General features: G+C 42.0%; 1 protein-coding gene across 1 annotated transcript in view; it reads right to left on the reverse strand.

Annotated features, from left to right (window-relative positions):
- Positions 1-14433, reverse strand: part of LOC102180663 (adhesion G protein-coupled receptor E2) — a 46252-nt gene that overhangs the window by 4261 nt on the left and 27558 nt on the right.

Below are 14433 nucleotides of genomic sequence, written 5' to 3' on the forward strand. Positions count from 1 at the left end.
AACAATACTTGACATGAATACTTAAGCAGATTGAGGAGAGGGTCATAACTAGCAACCAGGTAGAAAAATTGAAGAGACAGACCAGGAGTCAAACCGAAAGAGGACTTGGCCCTTCTGAGTCACAACCAAGAAAAGACCTACAAGTGAAAGGGAGCATGTCCAGGGCTTCTGGTTCAAGATGGAGGAGTAGAAGGATTCTGCTCATCTCCTCCTGCAAAAGCACCAAAATCACAACTAGCTGTTGAACAACCACAGACAGGAGGACGCTGGAACCTACCAAAGAAAGATACTCCATGCCCAAAGACAAAGAAGAAATGGCAGGAGATGGTAGGAGGGGCACAATCATGATAAAATCAAATCCTATACCCACCTGGTGGGTAACCCACAAACTGGAGAACAATAATACAAAAGAAGATCACCCACCATTGTGAGGGTTTGAAACCGCATGTCAGGCTTCTAGCCTGGGAACCCAACAAAGGAACTGGGAATCCTAGGGAATCTTTCTGACTTGGAAAGCTAGTGGGATTTGATTACAAGACTTGCACAGAACTGGGAGAAATGGAGACTCTACTCTTGGAGGGCACAAACGAAACCTTGCATGCACCAAGACTCAAAGGAAAAGAGCAGTGACTCCACAGGAAACTGAACCAAAACTACCTGCTAGTGTTGGAGGGTATCCTGTGGAGGTGTGGGTCAGCAGGGGCTCATCACAGGGACAGAGGGGACTGGCAGCAGCTGTCTGGGAATGTCTCCTTTGGTGTAAACCCGCTTGGAGAAATTAACCTGACCATAGAGCCCATAGACCTGAGGGTTGGGTCACCTCGGCCAAAAACCACCAGAGAGGAAGTGCAACCCCATCCATAACCAGATAATTGGATTAAAGCTTTATTGAGTAAGGCCCCGCCCACCAAATCATGACCCAGGTTTCCCACCACCAGTCCCTGCTAAGCTTACCCAAGCCTCTTAGCCTCCTCCATCAGAGGACAGACAAAAGACACAAGAAGAACCACAGTCCCACAGCAACCAAAACAAAACCACACCACAGAAAGTTAATCAGCATAAAAAAGCAGAAAGTTACATCCCAGATGAAGGGGCAAGATAAAACGCCAGAAAAACAGCTAAATGATGTGGATGTAGGCAACAGTCCACAAAAAGTGTTCAGAATAATGATAATGAATATGATTCAGGATCTCGGGAAAATTATGGAGGGAAAGATTGAGAAGATACAAGAAATGTTACCAAAGACCTACAAGAACTAAAGAACAAAGAAGCAGAGATGACAAATACCATAGGAGGAATCCATAACAGAATAACTGAGGCAGAAGCACGGATAAATGACCTGGAGGACAGAATGGTAGAAATCACTGCCATAGAACAGAACATAGAAGAAAGCATGAAAAAAAAATGCAGGCAGCCTAAGAGACCTCTGGGACATTAAAGGCATGAACATTCACATTATAGGGGTCACAGAAGGAGAAGAGAGAGATAAACGACCTGAGAAAATACTTGAAGAGATAATAGCTGAAAACTTCCCTAACATGGGAAAGAAAATAGTCAACCAAGTCTAAGAAGCACATTGAGTCCCAGGCAGGATAAACCCAAGGAGGAACACACTGAGACACATGGTAATCAAACTGGCAAAAATTAAAGACAGAGATAAAATATTAAAAGCAACAAGGGAAAATTGGAAATAACATACAAGGGAACTCTCATCAGGCTATCAGCTGATTTCTCAACAGAAACTCTACAAGCCAGAAGGAAATGGTATGATGTATTTAGAGTGAGGAAAGAGAAGAATCTCTAATCAAGAATACTCTACCCAGCAAGACTCTCCTTCAGATTTGATGAAGTCAAATGCTTTCCAGACAACCAAAGTTAAGAGAATTCAGCACTACCAAACCAGCTATACAACAAATGGTAAAGGAACTTCTCTAGGCAGGAAACAGAAAAGGAAAAGCCCTACCTAGAGAAAATGCACGCAAAACAATTACGAAAATGGTAATAGGATCGTATATATCGATAATTATCTAAAATGTAAATGGATTAAGTACACCAACCAAAAGACATAGACTGGCTGAGCAGATGAAAACATGTCCAGGTATATCTTTCCACTTACCAAATCACTCTGCTTGACCCCTCCAAATTGTATGTAATTATTTTATATTGTTAGATTAATCATGTTCCCATTATGGTTTGCAATTGTAACCATCTTTTATTTTTTGTCTGGCTATCAATAGTGAAAACTGATGAGCATCTATTCTGTGATTCTGTACCTATTAAATTGCCAACACCAGTTGGATGATAGAAAAAGCAAGAGAATTCCAGAGAAACATCTACTTCTGTTTCATTAGCTACACTAAAGCCTTTGACTGTGTGGATCAACACAAACTGTGGAAAATTCTTAAAGGGAGGGGATTATCAGACTGCCTTACTTGCTTCCTGAAACGTCTGTATGCAGGTCAAGAAGCAACAGTTAGAACCAGACATGGTACAACAGACTGGTTCCAAGTTGGGAAAGGAGTATTTTAAGGCTGAACATTGTCACCTTGCTTATTTAACTTACATGCAGAATACATCTAGTGAAATGCCGGACAGGATGAAGTGCAAGCTGGATTCAAGACTGCAGGGAAAATGATCAATAACCTCAGATATGCAGGTGACACCACCCTTAGGGCAGAAGGCAAAGGGGAGCTAAAGAGCCTCTTGATGAAAGTGAAAGAGGAGAGAGAAAAGCTGACTTAAAACTCAACATTCAAACACTAAGATCATGGCATCTGGTCCCAGCTGCTGCTACTGCTGCTAAGTCGCTTTAGTCGTGCCCTACTCTGTGCAACCCCATAGATGGCAGCACACCAGGCTCCCCCATCCCTGGGATTCTCCAGGCAAGAACACTGGAGTGGGTTGCCATTTCCTTCTCCAGTGCATGAAAGTAAAAAGTGAAAGTGAAGTCGCTCAGTTGTGTCGGACTCCTAGCTACCCCATGGACTGCAGCCTACCAGGCTCCTCCTTTCATGGGATTTTCCAGGCAAGAGTACTGGAGTGGGTTGCCATTGCCTTCTCCGCTGGTCCCAGCACTTCATTGCAAATAGGTGGGAAAACAATGGATACAGTGACAGACTTTATTTTCTAGGGTTCAAAAATCACTGCAAATGTGACTGCACCCATGAAATTAAAAGACACTTGCTCCTTGGAAGAAAAGCTATGACCAACCTAGACTGAATAAAGTAGGGAAAACTGCTAGACTATTCAGGTATGACCTAAATCAAATCTCTTATGATTATACAGTGGAAGTGAGAAATAGATTTAAGGGCCTAGATCTGATTGACAGAGTGCCTGATGAGCTATGGAATGAGGTTCGTGACATTGCACAGGAGACAGGGATCAAGATCATCCCCATGGAAAAGAAATGCAAAAAAGCAAAATGGCTGTCTGGGGAGGCCTTACAAATAGCTGTGAAGAGAAGAGAGGTGAAAAGCAAAGGAGAAAGGGAAAGATAAAGGCATCTAAATGCAGAGTTCCAAAGAATAGCAAGAAGAGATAAGAAAGCCTTCCTCAGTGATCAATGCAAAGAAATAGAGGAAAACAACAAATTGGGAAAGACTAGAGATCTCTTTAAGAGAATTAGAGATACCAAGGGAACATTTCATGAAAAGATGGGCTCGATAAAGGACAGAAATGGTATAGACGTAACAGAAGCAGAAGATATTAAGAAGAGGTGGCAAGAATATACGGAAGAACCGTACAAAAGAGATCTTCATCATCCACATAGTCATGATGATATGATCACTAATCTAGAACCAGATATCTTGGAATGTGAAGTCAAGTGGGCCTTAGAAAGCATCACTATGAACAAAGCTAGTGGAGGTAATGGAATTCCATTTGAGCTGTTTCAAATCCTGAAAGATGATGCTGTGAAAGTGCTGCACTCAATATGCCAGCAAATTTGGAAAACTCAGCAGTGGCCACAGGACTGGAAAAGGTCAGGTTTCATTCCAATTTCAAAGAAAGGCAATGCAAAAGAATATTTAAACTACCGCACAATTGCACTCATCTTACATGCTAGTAAAGTAATGCTCAAAATTCTCCAAGCCAGGCTTCAGCAATACATGAACCATGAACTCCCTGATGTTCAAGCTGGTTTTAGAAAAGGCAAAGGAACCAGAGATCAAATTGCCAACATCCTCTGGGTCATGGAAAAAGCAAGAGAGTTGCAGAAAAACATCAATTTCTGCTTTATTGACTATGCCAAAGCCTTTGACTGTGTGGATCACAATAAACTGTGGAAAATTCTGAAAGAGATGGGAATACCAGACCACCTGACCTGCCTCTTGAGAAATCTGTATGCAGATCAGGAAGCAACTGTTAGAACTGGACATGGAACAACAGACTGGTTCCAAATAGGAAAAGGAGTACATCAAAGCTGTATATTGTCACCCTGCTTATTTAACTTCTATGCAGAGTCCATCATGAGAAACGCTGGACTGGAAGAGACACAAGCTGGAATCCAGATTGCAGGGAGAAATATCAATAACCTCAGATATGCAGATGACACCACCCTTATGGCAGAAAGTGAAGAGGAACTAAAAAGCCTCTTGATGAAAGTGAAGGAGGAGAGCGAAAAAGTTGGCCTAAGTTCAACATTCAGAAAATGAAGATCATGGCATCCGGTCCCATCACTTCATGGGAAATAGATGGGGAAACAGTGGAAACAGTGTCAGGCTTTATTTTTTTTGGGCTCCAAAATCACTGCAGATGGTGACTGCAGCCATGAAATTAAAAGACGCTTACTCCTTGGAAGGAAAGTTATGACCAACCTAGACAGCATATTCAAAAGCAGAGACATTACTTTGCCGCTAAGGTCCGTCTAGTCAAGGCTATGGTTTTTCCAGTGGTCATGTATGGATGTGAGAGTTGGACTGTGAAGAAGGCTGAGCGCCAAAGAATTGATACTTTTGAACTGTGGTGTTGGAGAAGACTCTTGAGAGTCCCTTGGACTGCAAGGAGATCCAACCAGTCCATTCTGAAGGAGATCAACGCTGGGATTTCTTTGGAAGGAATGATGCTGAAGCTGAAACTCCAGTACTTTGGCCACCTCATGAGAAAAGTTGACTCATTGGAAAAGACTCTGATGCTGGGAGGGATTGGGGGCAGAAGGAGAAGGGGACGACCGAGGATGAGATGGCTTGATGGCATCACGGACTCAATGGACGTGAGTCTGAGTGAACTCCGGGAGATGGTGATGAACAGGGAGGCCTGGCGTGCTGCGATTCATGGGATCGGAAAGAGTCGGACACGACTGAGTGACTGAACTGAACTGAACCTAGACAGCATATTAAAAAGCATAGACGTTACTTTGCCAACATAGGTCCCTCTAGTCAAAGCTATGCTTTTTCCTGTAGTCATGTAGATGTGAGTGTAGGACCATAAAGAAAGCTGAGCACCAAAGAACTGAAGCTTTTGTATGGTGGTTTTGGAGAAGACTCTTCCGAGTCCCTTGGACAGCAAGGAGATCCAACCAGTCCATCCTAAAGGAAATCAGTCCTGAATATTCATTGGAAGGACTGATGCTAAAGCTGAAACTCTAATACTTTGGCCACCTGATGTGAAGAACTGACTCATTTGAAAAGACCCTGATGCTGGGAAAGATTGAAGGCAGGAAGAGAAGGGGAAGACAGAGGATGAGACAGTTGAATGGCATCACTGACTCAGTGGACATGAATTTGAGCAAGCTCCAGGAGTTGAGGATGGACAGGAAGCCTGAAGTTGTGCAGTCCATGGGGTCGCAGAGTCAGTCATGACTGAGTGACTGAACTGAACACAACTATTACTCACTTGGTATTATTGTATCATGATTGGTCAGCAGAAAAATTATAGAATTCTATATCACCAAAACTAGCATTTATTAGAAAAATCTGTAATCACTTTTGAAAGTCCACATATATATATATCAGAATTATCTTGGAATTTTTGGAAGATACAAATGCTCAGGTATTACATTTTTTTTTTTTTTGCCAGAGCTCCAGATATGTTTAAAAACAACTGGACCTTTTACTTTTATCTAGTTTGTTTCACTTTTTCTATTTCATATTCACGGCTCCCATTTCATTTAGTTTATGTTTTCCAATTTCTTCATCTCTTCTTTTTTTTATTTTGACATTCTTTCTCAAGCCTTTATCAAATGTAGTACAAAAGGTTTGCTGTTGCTGCTGCTAAGTTGCTTCAGTCGTGTCTGACTCTGTGCGACCCCAGAGATGGCAGCCCACCAGGCTCCCATCCCTGGGATTCTCCAGGCAAGAACACTGGAGTTGGTTGCCATCTCCTTCTCCAGTGCATGAAAGTGAATAGTGAAAGTGAAGTTGCTCAATCATGTCCGATTCCTAGCAACCCCGTGGACTGTACTCTACCAGGCTCCTCCGTCCATGGGATTTGCCAGACAAGAGTACTGGAGTGGGCTGCCATTGCCTTCTCCGACAAAAGTATGAATAGAATGCTAGATTTCTAATTGAAAAAAAATGGATATGCAACAAGCAACAAATATTTACTGTATAGCACAGGGAACTGTAGTCAATATCTTGTATAATGACCTACAATGGAAAATAATTTCAAAAATATTATATGTGTAAATGTATAACTGAATCACACACACACAAAAGAATTATACTTTTGAAATTTAGTAATGTTTACCTTTTTGCCAGCTTTTCTAAATGTCCTATGGACATATAAGATTAATGTATAAGATTCAAACTTTTAAATATATGTGTGTAGCATGTGATTAATATAAATGATATAAATATGAAGGTCGATACCAAAATCAGATTGATTTTATTCTTTGGAGCCAAAGATGTAGAAGCTCTATACAGTCAGCAAAAAAAGACTGGGAGCTGACTGTGGCTCAGATCATGAACTTCTTATTGCCAAATTCAGACTGAAATTGAAGGAAGTGAAGAAAACCACTAGACTACTCAGATATGACCTAAATCAAATCCTTTATGACTATACAGTGGAAGTGAGAGATAGATTTAGGGGACTAGATCTGTTAGATAGAGTGCCTGATGAACTATGGAAGGAGATTCATGACATCGTACAGGAGACAGGAATCAAGGCCATCCCCAAGAAAAAGAAAGGCAAAAAAGCAAAATGGCTGTCTGAGCAGGTCTTATAAATATCTGTGAAAAGAAGAGAAGTGAAAAGCAAAGGAGAGAAGGAAAGCTATACCTATTTGAATGCAGATTTCCAAAGAATAGCAAGGAGAGATAAGAAAGCCTTCCTCAGCAATCAGTGCAAAAAAATAGAGGAAAACAACAGATGGGAAAGACTAGAAATCTCTTCAAGAAAATTACAGATACCAAGGGAACATTTCATGCAAAGATGGGCACAATAAAGGACAGAAATGGTAAGGACCTAACAGAAGCAGAAGATACTAAGAAGGGGTGGCAAGAATACACAGAAGAACTGTACAAAAAAGGTCTTCCTGACCCAGATAATCACGATGGTGTGATCACTCACCTAGAGCCAGACATCTTGGAATGTGAAGTCAAGTGGGCCTTAGGAAGCATCACTACAAACAAAGCTAGTGGAGGTGATGGCATTCCAGTTGAGCTTTTTCAAATCCTGGAAGATGATGCTGTGAAAGTGCTGCACTCAATATGCCAGCAAGGTTGGAAAACTCAGCGGTGGCCACAGGACTGGAAAAGGTCAGTTTTCATTCCAATCGCAAAGAAAGGCATGCCAAAGAATGCTCAAACCACCACACAATTGCATTCATCTCACACGCTAGTAAAGTAATGCTTAACATTCTCCAAGCCAGGCTTCAGCAATACACGAAGCGTGAACTTCCAGATGTTCAAGCTGGTTTTGGAAAAGGCAGAAGAACCAGAGGTCAAATTGCCAACATCTCCTGAATCATTGAAAAAGCAAGAGAGTTCCAGAAAAACATCTATTTCTGCTTTATTGACTACACCAATGTTTTGACTATTTGGATCACAGGAAACTGTGGAAAATTCTGCAAGAGATGGGAATACCAGACCATCTGACCTGCCTCTTGAGAAACCTGCATAGGTCAGGAAGCAACAGTTAGAACAGGACATGAAACAACAGACTGGTTCCAAATAGGAAAAGGAGTACGTCAAGGCTGTATATTGTCACCCTGCTTATTTAACTTCTATGCAGAGTACATCATGAGAAACGCTGGGCTGGAGGAAGCACAAGTTGGAATCCAGATTGCCAGGAGAAATATCAATAACCTCAGGTACGCAGATGACAGCACACTTATGGCAGAAATTGAAAGAGCCTCTTGATGATAGTGAAAGAGGTGACTGAAAAAGTTGACTTAAAGCTCAAGATTCAGAAAACTAAGATCATGACATCCGGTCCCATCACTTCATGGCAGATAGATGGGGAAACAGTGGAAACAGTGGCTGACTTTATTTTTTGGGGCTCCAAAATCACTGCAGATGGTGATTACAGCCATGGAATTAAAAGACGCTTACTCTTTGGAAGGAAAGTTATGACCAACCTAGACAGCATATGAAAAGCAGAGACATTACTTTGCCAACAAAGGTCCATCTTGTCAAGGCTATTGTTTTTCCAGTGGTCATGTAGGGATGCGAGATTTGACTATAAAGAAAGCTGAGCACTGAAGAATTGATGCTTTTGAACTGTGATGTTGGAGAAGACTCTTGAGATTCCCTTGGACTTCCAGGAGATCCAACCAGTCCATCCTAAAGGAGATCAGTCCTGGGTGTTCATTGGAAGGCCTGACATTGAAGCTGAAACTCCAATACTTTGGCCACCTGATGTGAAGAGCTGACTCATTGGAAAAGACCCTGATGCTGGGAAAGATTGAGGGCAGGAGAAGAAGAGGACGACAGAGGATGAGATGGTTGGATGGCAGCAGTGACTCGATGGACATGGGTTTGAGTGAACTCCGGGAGTTGGTGATAGACAGGGAGGTCTGGTGTGCTGCGGTTCATGGGGTCGCAAAGAGTCGGACATGACTGAGCGACTGAACTGAACTGAACTATTTGAATTATTAAGACATCGTTCAAGATGCTGCTCTATTATTTTTAATGCAATTGATAAAATGTTTTCAGAGAAATATTAATATGTCTCACTATAATTGGCTCAGAAGATAAAGTGTCTGCCTGCAGTGCAGGAGACCTGGGTTCAATCTCTGCATTGGAAGATCCCCTGGAGAAGGAAATGGCAAACCACTCCAGTACTCTTGCCTGGAAAATTCCATGGACAGAGGAGCCTGATAGGATATAGTCCATGGGGTCTCGAAGAGTTGGACGCGACTGAGCGACTTCGCTTTCACTATAATTCTATATTTTTTGTTTTTCTTTATATTTCTTTTGATTTTTGCTTTATATGTCTTTGTTTCTTTGTTGATAAGGTGTCTTTGTGAATTGTACCTTTTATCATTAAAACATTAATCTTTGTTTCATTTAAAATAAATAAATTAAAAAAAAAAATGAGCGTGTCCGCAGAGACTGATGGGTTAATTCGTCTCAGATTCTAGCACTGTCAAGTCTGGAGCGAGAGGCTGTTCCCTCTATGAGCCTGGAGAGTGAACCCATCCTGGGATATTTTGTGTGGGGAATGTGGGTGGAGAGTCATGACTTGGCAGGGGAGGTTCTTATGAGGCCTTAGGACTTTCTCCTCTCCCAACTCCCAAAGGCTGTGTCCATTGTTAAATTGAGTTATTTGTCTTTTCTTGTTGAGTTATTCAATTTTAACAACAGTGAAAAGCAGAAGTTGTCTTATCCAGTAACTGATTAGAAACTGAAGCCTAGAGAACTTAAGTCTATTGCTCAAGGTTTTACAGATAGAAATCACTCTTGGTCTTACATTATGGTAAACTAGAGAGTGAGACATTCTAGAACAACAGAGAGCATGGTGGGACATTTCAGGAAAATATAGCAGCTTCTGAGAAGAATGAAGTACACTTCATTGCATTAAGCATGAAAAAGCCGAAGTATTCAAGGATTCCTGGAGAGAGCTCAGTTGACACTGATAAACATCAACTTTAGCAGCATGATATGGTTAAGCGTGCACGTTCTGGGTGAATGACTTCCTGAACAGGAGATTGACGACCTTGGTAAAATTGAACTCCTCCTAAAAACATCAAAATAGAAGCAAAACAACTAAAACCAACCATTTCAAAACTCTGGCAGTTATCCAAGGCCACAGAACAAACTGAAAATCGTTGATCCAGGAGAAACTGTGGAACCTCAATACGATGGGGAAAAACGTCTGTAATGTTTCCCTTTGCACTATTTCCATTCCATCTCTCCCCAGCTAAGTGGTGCAGCAGCCGAAAGCTAAGAGCATTGCAGGCAGTAAAGATGTGTGACTGGTTTTGGAACTTCGTTAAAAGCATCATGATTATACCCAGAGCACAGTCAATACCTTTTTCTGACCGTTTAGCTCCCTGGGAACTCTTTAAAAAAAAAAAAAACAACACTAAGTTTATTTTAAATTGAAGGATAATTGCTTTACACTATTGTGTTAGTTTTTGTCATATATCAACATGAATCAGCTGTCGACAAAAAAAGAAAAAGATGTTTAACTTGAGAGTTGCAAGTTTAGTTTTATTTGGGGCAAAATGAGGACTGCAGCCTGGTGGGAGGGGCAGCATCTCAGACAGCTCTGAGAGACTGCTCCAAAGCGGCAGTGGGGGAAAGTCAATATATAAGGTTTTGGTGAAGGGGGAGTTTAATGCCACAAAGCACTCATTTTACAAAAGGCTTTTGTTAGTCATGAGGATGTCACCATGAAGGGATTTAGGGCTTCTCTCTAGATGAGAAGCACTAAATGAGGAGATGCAAGGATTGAGATCATAAAATCTGTTCCTAAAAACATCCAACTATCTAAAGACATGTCTCACCAGATTCCCTGGAGCACAGAGTGCCTCACTCCACCCTAAACTCCCTCAGGGATTGTTGAAGGTCAACACTAGAGCAGCATGGGGTTCCATCTCCATAGAGGCAGATGGCAAATGCCTTTGTTGTTCAGTCATTAACAATGCTCTTGGTAAGTGCCGATTTGTAGTTGACACAGCCATAGGTATACCTATGACCTTTCCCTTTTGAACCTCTCTCCCACCCCATCCCACCTCTCTAGGTTGTTACAGAGCCCTAATTTGAGATCCCTGAGCCACACAGCCAATTCCCAGTGAGTATCTATTTTACATATGGTAATGTATAAGTTTCCATGTTGCACCCTCCATACATCCCACGCTCGCCTCCTTCCTCCCAACACCATCCATAAGTCTCTTCTCTGTATCTGTGTCCCCACTGCTGTTTAGTCACTCAGTCATGCCTGACTGTTTGTGACGCCCTGGACTGTAGCCCACCAGGCTCCTCTGTCCATGTGGTTTAGAAGGCAAGAATACTGGAGAGGGTTGTAGTTTCCTTCTCCGGGGGATCTTCCTGACTCAGGGATTGAGCCCGTGTCTCCTTTATTGGGAGGCAGATTCTGGGAAGCTATTGGTGCCCTGAAAATAGGTTCATCAGTACCACCTTTCTAGATTCCATGTATATGTGTTAATATATGATTTTTGTTTTCTCTTTCTGATTTTCTTCACTCTGTATACTAGGTTCTAGGTTCATCCACCTCACTAGCACTGACTCACATACATTCCTTATCATGACTGAGTAATATTCTACTGTGTATATGTACCACAGCTTCTTTATCCATTCATCTGCCAATGGACATCTAGATCGCTTCTGTGTTCTAGCTATTGTAAATAGTGCTGCAATGAACAGTGGGGTACATTTATTTTTTTCAATTTTGGCTCCCTGAGAACTCTTTAGTCTCCAAATTTGGTGGTTTTTTGATTTGAGTGACAGCTCATCTTAGTGAGGGACATAACAAAAGCCCACCTTTAGGACATTACCAAAATAATACAAATTACTGTCACATCTCCAGTTTCCCAAAGATATGATCTCAGGTGCACTCAACTAGATTGTGAATTTAAAAGGAAGTACTGGAGAAAATCAGGGACATGGGGAATTCTGAAAAGCTCTGAAATATTCTCAGAAATCCTTGGATGCACAAGGATATGCCCATTCTCAGTGAGGACCTGAGAAAGAAGACAACAGTCTCTCATCTCTGGCTGATCTTGAGGCTTGTGCAGTCAGGAAGTGAAAGCCCAGACAGACTGTTAAGTAATCTTCCTGAAGTCTGAAGGTGTGGCTTTTCACTCAGATGCCTTTGTGGAAGTGTGCAAAACATACAGGCAAGGCATTTAAGGAAATCTTATGGCCAAACACTGTTTGGCCACTAGATTATACTGAACCAGATATGAGCTCCTAGGTACCTAGAACTAAAAAATAAGATCCTAAACTAGAACTCAAAGGCCACACACTGCAGGCAATGATCAATACACAGAACTAGTCTAGGAATGTCATTAAACTATTAAACAAACAGCAGCACACTAAAAACAGGAAACCTTGGGAGGCAGAGGGATCTGATAGCTGGAGTGTTACAATGTATTATCTAAAACATCTAGTTTTAAACAATAACTATAATATCCCTGTTGGCTCAGCTGGTAAAGAATCTGCCTGCAATGCAGAAGACCTGGGCTCGATACTTGGGTTGGGGAGATCCCCTGGAGAAGTGAACCGCTACCCACCCCAGTATTCTGGCCTGGAGAATTCCATGGATTCTATAGTCCGTGGGGTTGCAAAGAGATGGACATGATTGAGACTTACTTCTAAGCAACATACAAAGAAACAAGAAAATATGCTACATACAGAGGAAGGAAAAAAAAGGGAAGTGTCTCTGAGAGGCACAGATAAAGAGGAGGTGGTACATATACACAGTGGAATACTATTCTGCCACAAATATAACGAAACTGTGCCATTTGCAGCAACATGGCTGCAACTAGCAATGATCACACTAGAGAAGTCAGTCAGACAGAGAAGGATAAATACCATATGACATCACTTATCTATGGAATCTAAAATATGACGCAAATGAACCTATCTATGAAACGGATACAGACTCGTGGATGTAGTGGCCAGACTTGTGGTTGCCAAGGGGGAGGGAGTTGGGGGAGGGATGCAGTGGGAAGTCGAGGTTAGCAGATGTAAGTGATTACTTGTGGAATGGATAAACAACAAGGCCTTGTTGCGTAGCACACAGAACTCTGACCAATATCCTATTGAAAAAGGCAGATGGCTGATAAACACATGAAAAGATGCTCAACATCACTCATTATTAGAGGAATGCAAATCAAAACTACAGTGAGGTATCAGCTCACACTGGTCAGAATTCAGTTCAGTTCAGTTCAGTTGCTCAGTCATGTCTGAATCTGTGCCCGCATGAATCGCAGCACACCAGGTCTCCCTGTCCATCACCAACTCCTGGAGTTCACTCAAACTCATGTCCATCGAGTCATTGATGTCATCCAGCCATCTCATCCTCTGTCGTCCCCTTCTCCTCCTGCCCCCAATCTCTCCCAGCATCAGAGTCTTTTCCAATGAGTCAATTCTTCGCATGAGGTGGCCAAAGTATTGGAGTTTCAGCTTCAGCATCAGTCCTTCCAAAAAACACCCAGGACTGATCTTCTTTAGAATGGACTGATTGGATCTCCTTGCAGTCCAAGGGACTCTCAAGAGTCTTCTCCAACAGCACAGCTCAAAAGAATCATTCTTCGGCACTCAGCTTTCTTCACAGTCTAACTCTCACATCCATACATGACCACTGGAAAAACCATAGCCTTGACTAGACAGACTTTTGTTGGCAAACTAATGTCTCTGCTTTTGAATACGCTATCTAGATTGGTCATAACTTTTGTTCCAGGGAGTAAGCGTCTTTAATTTCATGGCTGCAATCACCATCTGCAGTGTCTTTGGAGGCCCCCCACCCCCACCAAAAAAAAGTCTGACACTGTTTCCCCTGTTTCCCCATCTATTTCCCATGAAATGATGGGACCAGATGCCATGATCTTTGTTTTCTGAATGTTGAGCTTTAAGCCAACTTTTTCACTCTCCTTTTTCACTTTCATCAAGAGGCTGTTTAGTTCCTCTTCACTTTCTGCCATAAGGGTGGTGTCATCTGCATATCTGAGGTTATTGATATTTCTCCTGGCAATCTGGATTCCAGCTTGTACTTCCTCCAGTCCAGCGTTTCTCATGATGTACTCTGCATAGAAGTTGAATAAGCAGGGTGACAATATACAGCCTTGATGTACTCCTTTTCCTATTTGGAACCAGTCTGTTGTTCGATGTCCAGTTCTAACTGTTGCTTCCTGACCTGCATACAGATTTCTCAAGAGGAAGATCAGGTGGTCTGATATCCCCATCTCTTTCAGAATTTTCCACAGTTTATTGTGATCCACACAGTCAGAGGCTTTGGCATAGTCAATAAAGCAGAAGTAGATTTTTTTCTAGAACTCTCTTGCTTTTTTGATTATTCAGCAGATGT

Source organism: Capra hircus, chromosome 7 (genome assembly GCF_001704415.2).
Source record: "Capra hircus breed San Clemente chromosome 7, ASM170441v1, whole genome shotgun sequence".
In the NCBI taxonomy this organism is placed as follows: domain Eukaryota; kingdom Metazoa; phylum Chordata; class Mammalia; order Artiodactyla; family Bovidae; genus Capra; species Capra hircus.